Here is a 9492-nt window from a genome sequence, read left to right as displayed (position 1 = left end):
GGACGAGAAGCTGGATATGAGTCATCAGTGTGCCCTTGTTGCCAAGAAGGCCAATGGCATTTTGGGATGTATAAGTAGGAGCATAGCGAGCAGATCGAGGGACGTGATCGTCCCCCTCTATTCGACATTGGTGAGGCCTCATCTGGAGTACTGTGTCCAGTTTTGGGCCCCACACTACAAGAAGGATGTGGATAAATTGGAGAGAGTCCAGCGAAGGGCAACAAAAATGATTAGGGGTCTGGAACACATGACTTATGAGGAGAGGCTGAGGGAACTGGGATTGTTTAGTCTGCGGAAGAGAAGACTGAGGGGGGATTTGATAGCTGCTTTCAACTACCTGAGAGGTGGTTCCAGAGAGGATGGTTCTAGACTATTCTCAGTGGTGGAAGAGGACAGGACAAGGAGTAATGGTCTCAAATTGCAGTGGGGGAGGTTTAGGTTGGATATTAGGAAGAACTTTTTCACTAGGAGGGTGGTGAAACACTGGAATGCGTTGCCTAGGGAGGTGGTGGAATCTCCTTCCTTAGAGGTTTTTAAGGTCAGGCTTGACAAAGCCCTGGCTGGGATGATTTAATTGGGGATGGGTCCTGCTTTTGAGCAGGGGGTTGGACTAGATGACCTCCTGAGGTCCCTTCCAACCCTGATATTCTATGATTCTATGATTCTATGACTTCCATAGTTGAAAAGGTCTGGGTGTCTTGTGTGTTTAACCTTAACTCTGCCTACAGGCCCCAACCAGGATCAGGGTCTCACTGTGCTAGGCCGGGTGTGGAATAGATGCACAGTAAAGCTGTATGGTTATCCCGATTTGACATAGCAGGACCCCAGGCACACAGTGATTAAGTGACTTTTCCAAGGTTACAATAGAAGTCTATGATGGAGCTGGATACTGAGCTCAGGTTTCCTTACTCCCAGTCCAGTGACTGAACTGCAAGGCCATTCTTCCTCCCCCACAGACGGACGTTCTTGATCTCCCGGATATACTGCTACCACCCTCACTTCACTTTAGTGTGATAGAGCCCTGTGTGTATACACTCAAGAGGCAAATTGGCACCATTAGACCAACTCATTTGTGTGCATTGATCTTCTTCCATTCTGCTAATGGAACTAATTAACTAGTGGCCTTGCAGTGCGTGGGCCTGCAGGAGAAGGAGATTAGATTGCCACGCACACACTTGTTAGCCTCTTGCCTTTGTCTTGCTGGCTCCAGGGCAGACTAGCAGGACCCTCCCATTATCTGATTGTGTGCACGGCAGTTATGTGCTGTGCTTGTATTTGTTCTGATAAAAACAGAGCACAGCAATGCCTTCCTGCTTTTATCTCACAGGTCACAGTGTCCTGTCTAACTCCTGGAGGAGTGGGGGGGTGAGGGGGGTTGGGTAAACCTTGAAGGACTTTACAAACCTCTCAGACTATTTTGTGAAGTCAGCAAAGTGAGTTCAACATGCTGGGATCGAAGCTCATGCCCAGCTTCCCAACCGAGGATGTCGGAGTGGGTCTGCAACTGGGACAAAACACATTTGGCAGGCCCTACGTGAAAGACCTACCTACGGGGATGAAGAGCTAGTGTCATTGCTTAACAAAAGGGTTTCAGTCTTGGACACACTTCTCCAGCAAGGATGGGGCCTAGACGACTTGGGGTATTGATACTTAGAGACAAGCAAGTTTTTTGTCTCTGGTTCTCCGGATCAAATCTGGCTAGGGTTTGCAGGGGCTGAAAGTTGACCATACTATGGTGACAGTTTAATACCTTGTATGAAATGAATGTGTGGTCTCAATCCAGTCCCTATTGCAGGCATTCACATCCCTGCCACCAATTGACAGTCTCAGCTAAGGACTAAGAGGAGCCATATAGGCTAGAGTCTGCTCTCTCCCCTAGAGATGGTCCCTCTGGGTCAGTAATGAAAGATATCAGAAGGGGACAGGATGAGGAAGCATGCATATTTGCATCCCAGGCTGTGGTTAATCAAAGAACTTCAGTTTCCGGGGCTCTAAGTGCCACAATTTTCATCAGCACTGAAAAATCGTCTTCGGTTGAAGCAGCCAATTCTGTTAAAGCCTCTGCAAGTGTTTAGCTCTTGAAAAGCTCACAGGGCATGTACATTCACTTAAAAGGAAATTAAGCTATAGGAAAACAATCTCTCATGGGAAAGTTATGGCTAACAAGTTCCTTGCAGTTGCAGTGAGACGCACGTTCAGCTGGGAATTCTGCTCTGGTAATTGCAGTCAGACCATCCCAAAAGAGAAGGTGCCTGTCTGAACAGTTCTGTAATTAGCAATTTATTTATTACTCTGGTAGGAATTTTTCTTCCTACCTGGAGCAAGTAAAAGCTTGACTAGTTCACTGTGTGAACACAGTATTTAGTGCCTTTTCTGGTTGATTTGAAGCACTACTGAAGCCATACCAAGCTCTTGGGTGGAGGAGTCGCTGAGGAGTGAACATAGGCTTGTGGAATGAAAAGGAGAAAAGGCCTGCCAAGCTGGCAGCAGAAAGAGCACGGAAAGACTGGAGCTGTGCAGTTCAAAGCTGGATTTCTAGGTCAGGCCCAAACTACAAAGTTTGGACCCAGATCTCAAGCTTTTAATTTGATTACAAGTTTCCAGTTTGGACTTATCACTGTTATATGCATAGGTGTGAGGAACTGTCTTTGTGCAAAGTAATGCACATTGGAAAACATAATCCTAACTGTACATATAAAATGATGGGGTCTGAATTAGCTGTTACCACTCAAGAAAGAGATCTTGGCGTCATTGTGGATAGTTCTCTGAAAACATCCCCTCAGTGTGCAGCAGCCGTCATAAAAGCAAACAGAATGCTGGGAATCATTAAGAAAGGGATAGATAATAAGACAGAGGATATCATATTGGATCTATATAAATCCATGGTATGCCCACATCTTGAATACTGTGTGCAGATGTGGTCACCCCACCTCAAAGAAGGTATATTGGAATTGGAAAAGGTTTGGAAAAGGGCAACAAAAATGATTAGGGGTATGGAACAGCTTCCATGTGAGGAGGGATTAATAAGACTGGGACTTTTCAGCTTGGAAAAAAGATGACTAAGGTGGAGGGATATGATAGAGATCTATAAAATCATGACTGGTGAGGAGAAAGTAAATAAGGAAGTGTTATTTACTCCTTCTCATAATACAAGAAGTAGGGTTCACCAAATTAAATTAATAGGCAGCAGGTTTAAAATAAACAAAAGGAAGCATTTCTTCACACAATGCCCAGTCAACCTGTGGAACTCCTTGCCAGAGGATGTTGTGAAGGCCAAGATTAAAGCAGGGTTCAAAAAAGAACTAGATTGGGGTGGCCAACCTAAGCCTGAGAAGGAGCCAGAATTTACCAATGTACATTGCCAAAGAGACACAGTAATACGTCAGCAGCCCCCGCCCCCCCGTAGCTCCTCCCACCCCGCTCCCGCCCACTGGCAGCCCCACCGACCAGAGCCTCCCGCTCCCTCCCCGCACCTCCTGATCAGCTGTTCCATGGCGTGCAGGAGGCTCTGGGCGGGTGCGGGGAGGAGCGAGGGCATGGCAGGCTCAGGGGAGGGGGTGGGAAGGGGTGGAGTGGGGGCAGGGCATGTGGCAGAGCCAGGGGTTGAGCAATGAGCACCCCCGGCCCATTGGAAAGTTGGCGCCTGTAGCTCCAGCCCCAGAGTCGGTGCCTAGACAAGGAGCCGCATGTTAACTTCTGAAGAGCCACATGGGGCTCCGGAACCACAGGTTGGCCACCCCTGAACTAGATAATTCATGGCAGATAGATCCATCAATGGCTAATAGCCAGGATGGGCAGGGATTGTGTCCCTAGCCTCTGTTTGCCAGAAGCTGGGAATGGGTGACAGGGGACGGATCACTTGGTGATTACCTGTCCTGTTCATTCCCTCTGGGGCACCTGGCATTGGCCACTGTCAGAGGACAGGATACTGAGCTCGATGGACCTTTGGTCTGACCCAGTGTAGCCGTTCTTATGTTCTTTGTTCTTGTGAAAGCCTAGATCACATGAAATTCCCCTGCTTTTGTTTTTCATTGTTTTTCAAGCCACAGGCCAAATTCCCAGAACATCTTGCTGAGGTTTGCAGCATTTCCCATGAATCTCTGGGACGGGTCTGACCAAAGCCAGGCTGGTTTCTGGTTGTCGACTGCAATCCTGTGAAGCTGATCTGATTCGAGTAGTTCAGATGGGAAACCCAGTGGGGCAGTCTGAGTTCTGTTGTATTTGATTTTCGGGGGTTATCTATGTTGTATGCAATGCTCTTCTTTAGTACAGTACCTCTAAAGGCGTGGATGGAGAGCTCATGGGCATGCCCGGCTCCCCTGGCATCAACAGGGACTGTGTGTGCTCAGCCGCTCACATAGGGCTTGATGAGCTACAGCTCTGAATAGTGCAGAAGGGGTAGTGCGGAGACACAATCCTTCCCTAAGCACCAAGGAACACAGGATAGAGTGTATGCCATGTCCTGCCACCCCTGCAATGGTGCAGTGAGCATCCTCTTCCCTGCCAGTTAGCTCAAAGAGCCAGTGCCAAGGGCAGGGGGATGGGATACTGGCCCTATCTCTTCCCTGCCATTTTCGGGACAGTTTGTGTCCACGGGAAAGAATAAAGGCTGGGAGGAGATGAAGGGACAGTCTGGCCCAGTGTGCACTATATTGGGTTTGAGGGTACATGTGTGCAACCCCAAGGAGCCACACTCTGGCCCACGTTTTCCATTCCTGCATCAATGTAACCCGTGCACATATATCTCCAGCTACATCAATAGTTAACGTGGCTTGCAGAGTAAACTTGGAGGGGGCCACCCTGTGTGATAAGGGAGCATGTTGGCTTTGGAGATTAACAACAAATGTCTCAGCGCTATGTGTGTGGCATTGCCAGCTGCCAGGAGGTCCTTCGAGAGACAGTTGGTGGTTGCTGCACCTGAGAGATTGCTGTCACTTGCAGACACCAGCCTCAAATGTCAGCATTAATCTGCCTGAGTGTTACTAGGTTAAGGCAATCCCTGGTTTCATGGTGTTTGATTGCACAGATGTCTTCTCCTTGGTGGCGTTCCTCCTTTGAAATCACAGCTGGGGTAATTCAGGGCAGCTGCCTGAGAGCCTTTTGTAGCCTGGAGATTTCCCTCGGTGGGATTAATCGCTTGCTGCTACATCTGAAAGAGAAAAAGGGACTTTAATTATGCTGGGATTAGCACAGGCAGGCTGAGCAAGCACTCGGAAAAGCAGGAGGCTCACGGTGGCCTGGCACGTGTCCCTTATTTATGCCACCAGTCGCTCTCAAGCCCGCTCCCAGCTGGCACCATATTGATCCTTTCTGTTATGGGCTCTGGTGTCAGAACCCTTTAGCAGCAGCCACTAGAATGAAAATGTTGGGGAAGTCTGTGTTGCAACTAAAAACCTGCGGCCGGCCCGTGCCAGCTGACTTGGGCTTGCGGGGCTCAGGCTAAGGGGCTGTTTAATTGCAGATGTTCGGGCTGGAGCCCCGGCTTTAGGACTCTGCAAGGTGGTAGGGGCCCAGAGCTCAGGCTGCTGTCCAACACCACAAATAAACTGCCCCTTCGCCTCATCCCCGCCCGCCGTGGGTGTCTAATTGCAGTGTCGACATATCCCTTGTGCAAGCTAATATACCTTTATGGCCGGCTCCTTCCTAATGCTGAGTGCTCTCGATTTCCCAGGGACACACATGGGAGTTGAGGTGCTCACTTCTAGGCCAGATCAATTTATATCTCAGGGTGAGGCCCACAATAAGGATGTCACATACTCCCCCTTTCTAGTTAACATAAGTTCTTAACACGGAGGATTAATGTACAGTTCTGTTTGTGTCATTAGGATACTAGGAGGGAAGATGAAAGGAAAATCTACCGAAGACCCCGACCCAGCAAATCCTTACTCATGAGAGTAGCTTTATGCACCCAGATAGATCTCCTGACTGCTCACTTCCATTGACTTCAGTGTGGCTGCTCCCAATAATAAAGTTACTCACAGAGGTAAATGTTTGCAGGATGCAAACTCATGGCCATGTAACATTACTGTCCTTCAGCTTTGTCTGCTCCACGGGGGTGAATGTTGCCCCCATGTTAGCCATTGGTGGCCAGCCACTGATGCAGCGTCAGTGCAAACGCCTAGAGTGAACTAGAAAGCAGGGTAACCTGCATCAGTGCAAATCACAGCTTAGCCTGTCTGCCCTATGGGGTTTGCCCCAGTGCAGTTCCACTGATGGTTGAAACCAGGGCACCTCCCCACCCCCTGGGGTAGGGAAGACTTTAGCAGGAACTTGAAGAACTGTAATAATTTAGGAGCATTTTAAACTGGGGGGCAGTCAGAGCAGGACAGTTGGCAAGTCTGAGGGCTGAGTTTCCCGGCAAACTTTTGCACAACACTGCAGACTCAGGCTTACCAGCACAGGAGTGGAGTAAGCAATGCCTTCCTTTTGGAGGAGTAGCACAGATAATTCAGTCATGTTCCAAGTAGCTCTGCAGCGAGTCACATGTAAAGTATCCTCTTATGTGCTGTGCAATGCCTATAGAGTGGCATCTCAAGGGCAAGTCTTTTGCGCTAGTGGAGGGGTGTGAGAGCCAGGGGAGGAGGGCTCTGAACTTTCCTGGAAATGAGAGATAAATGGCATTGGTCACGGCCAAGTTGATTTCACAGTGCTGCTCTTCCAGTTATTCTGCCCGGCAACAGTCCCTCTATCCCAGCCATGCCTTGCTCCTGCCAATTGTGCTGAACTGCCAAGTGAAGGAGTGATGAGGTCAGATGCCCACCTTGGACTAGACAGAGCCCTCCAAACTCACTTCATTTGTGGCCTAGATCAAGTGTCACAGACTCCCTGTTGTATCCCTGTGTGCACGCAGCACAGCTGGAGTGCAGGTCTCCCAAATCGGCACCTTAACCATTTCTCCGAGAGCTTATGTTTTATGGGCAGCAGTTGCGTCCTTATTTTGACTATCCTTCATCTAGTGTCTTCGTTTGCACTGATTTGTGCATGCTCCCGGTATTTCTATAGCTTCCCAAAGAGCAGCGGGTATTGCATATTATTCATTTCTCAGAAATAATAAAGAAGCAGGCATGTGACGTTGCACTCCATATGTTTTATGGAAATATGCTGACGAGTGTGAATATGATGTAACTGGAATATGCTTTATGCAAAAGGTCTCTTGTAAGGTATCATAACAAAAGTTATAACCTACTGAATATATTCCTCCTATTTGTATGCATGTATCATTCATGTATCTTGTCTCTGAAGCTAGAAATATGAAGTATAACTCTGAGGTCCTATTGTACATATGCAAAGTGTGGGCCATTAACGGTGGTTTAGAATCTTGATGGCTCCCACTGAGTAGGACAATTGGTTGTAAATAGTTTATTTACCTGCATGCCTTCCTGTGTATGTATGGGCCAACCCAGAAAGAATGGAGGCTGGGGTCTTACATTGACATGTGACCATGTCGCATGATACTGGAATCCATCTTAATCCTTGTACTTTTCCATGATGAAGTGGGGGTGGGGACAAGCACAGACAAAAGATTCCCACCTTGTACCAAAGCTATACAACGGGGTTTAGCAGGATAAAGAGGGTCCCAGTCATGAGAAAACCCCTGCTTACCACCTGAGATGTCTGCTGAACTAACAAGGACTGTACCGGGGAAAGGATTGGGCCCAGACTAGAAGGAGTCTAGTCTGTGAAAGAAGCTTATTGCAACATCTCTGATGGTGAGATTTACCTGTAATCAGTTTCTTAATGTATTAGGCTTAGACTTGCATGTTTTGTTTTATTTTGCTTTGTGACTTACTTTGTTCTGTCTGTTCTTACTTGAAACCACTTAAATCCTACCTTTTATACTTAATAAAATCACTTTTGTTTATTAATAAACCCAGAGTAAGTGATTAATACCTGGGGGAGAAAACAGCTGTGCATATCTCTCTATCAATGTTATAGCGGGCAGACAATTTACAAATTTACCCTGTATAAGCTTTATACAGAGTAAAATGGATTTATTTGGGGTTTGGATCCCATTGGATGCTGGAGACAGGTAACCTGCTGAGCTGTTTTCAGTTAAGTCTGCAGCTTTGGGGGTGTGGATCAGACCCTGGGTCTGTGTTGCAGCAGGCTAGCATGTCTGGCTCAACAAGGCAGGGTACTGGAAGTCCCAAGCTGCAGGGCAAACGGGCTCAGAGGTAATTTCAGCACATCATGTGACATTCCCAAGGGGATCTCTGTGACCGAACCAGTCACAAGGGGGGCATGTGTTGTCATGTCATGAGCATTTCATGTCATGTGCATTAATTTTAGTCATCTGGAGGAGAAAGGCAGCCAGGCCCTGGGAGAACTCTGGGAAGTCTTTGTTTCCTGGATTGCAAGCTCCCTGGTGCAGGAACAGTCTCAATTTGTTGGTACAGCTCCTAGCACAACCGGATCTCGCTCCTTGATCGGGAGCTCACTGCACTGCTGTAATACAAATAATACTTACTACATGCATGAGAGAAGCTTGTTTACTAATATGCCAGCCCCATGTCTTTAATGGTTATATAATTTAGGCAGAACACTTGTCGAGCCTGCATAGCTAAATATTATGCTAAACTATACCTTGCATTAGGCAATACAAGCAGCTCCTTATCAGATCAAGACAAACCGCGCAGACGGTTAGAACACAGTCATTTCTGCCCAGAGGCTGCACATGCTCAATGTCCCCTGCTTTGGGGGAAATTGCTTCATTCATAGAGCCAAGCACCTGAATTACCCTCTGCAACAGTCTCGTCTTTTGCTGGAACAGGATGTGCTCTAAACGAAATAGAGGCGAGCGGACTGTGCAATGGCTGAGGTTCTTTTTCTAAAGTCCGGGAAGCTCCAGCCACCACAGCCATGGCCACAGAACAAGGCCCTGAATAGAAGAGAACCTCAGCTGCATGCAACCGGAGAGAGCTCCCACGGGATAGCAGCTGTGTCTTCAGTGGGATTTTAGCTTCTAGGATAGCTGCACTGCAGCAACCCTCCAGTGTAGATACAATTTACATCAGCTCAGCATGATTCCAAGCCACGATGAGTTGCCCCAGTGCAAACCCCCATGCACAAGTGCAAGTTGTGTCCACACACAGAGTCTGCACAGGAGGCTAAAACCCAAATCCACTTAAGGCTGAAAAGCAAGGCAGAGAAATGCATTCCTGCAATGTTGCACAGTGTTAGCGGGTTCAGGAGGAGTGAGAAGAGTTTGCAGCTGTGAAATGCTCGTGATTATTGTGTTTCAGGGGCAAATGCAGGATGAATAATCCTAGTTTATGGAGCGTGGGCTGGGTGTGCTGACATGCCGAGGCTTATTTCATGTTCATTTGCTTTCGGTGTATCTGGGTGCCTTTCTGAGCTGTTACATCAGATGATTTAATGATCTCCAGCAGAGCAGAAGAAAAGCAAAGACCATCAACAGCTTTCCTCATTGCTGGTGAAGTGCAGGGAGCGAAACTTAGATACCACACGGTGTGAGCAGTGGCTAAGCCAGCT

Source organism: Lepidochelys kempii, chromosome 9 (genome assembly GCF_965140265.1).
Source record: "Lepidochelys kempii isolate rLepKem1 chromosome 9, rLepKem1.hap2, whole genome shotgun sequence".
Taxonomy (NCBI): Eukaryota; Metazoa; Chordata; order Testudines; family Cheloniidae; genus Lepidochelys; species Lepidochelys kempii.
This window is presented reverse-complemented; position numbering follows the sequence as displayed.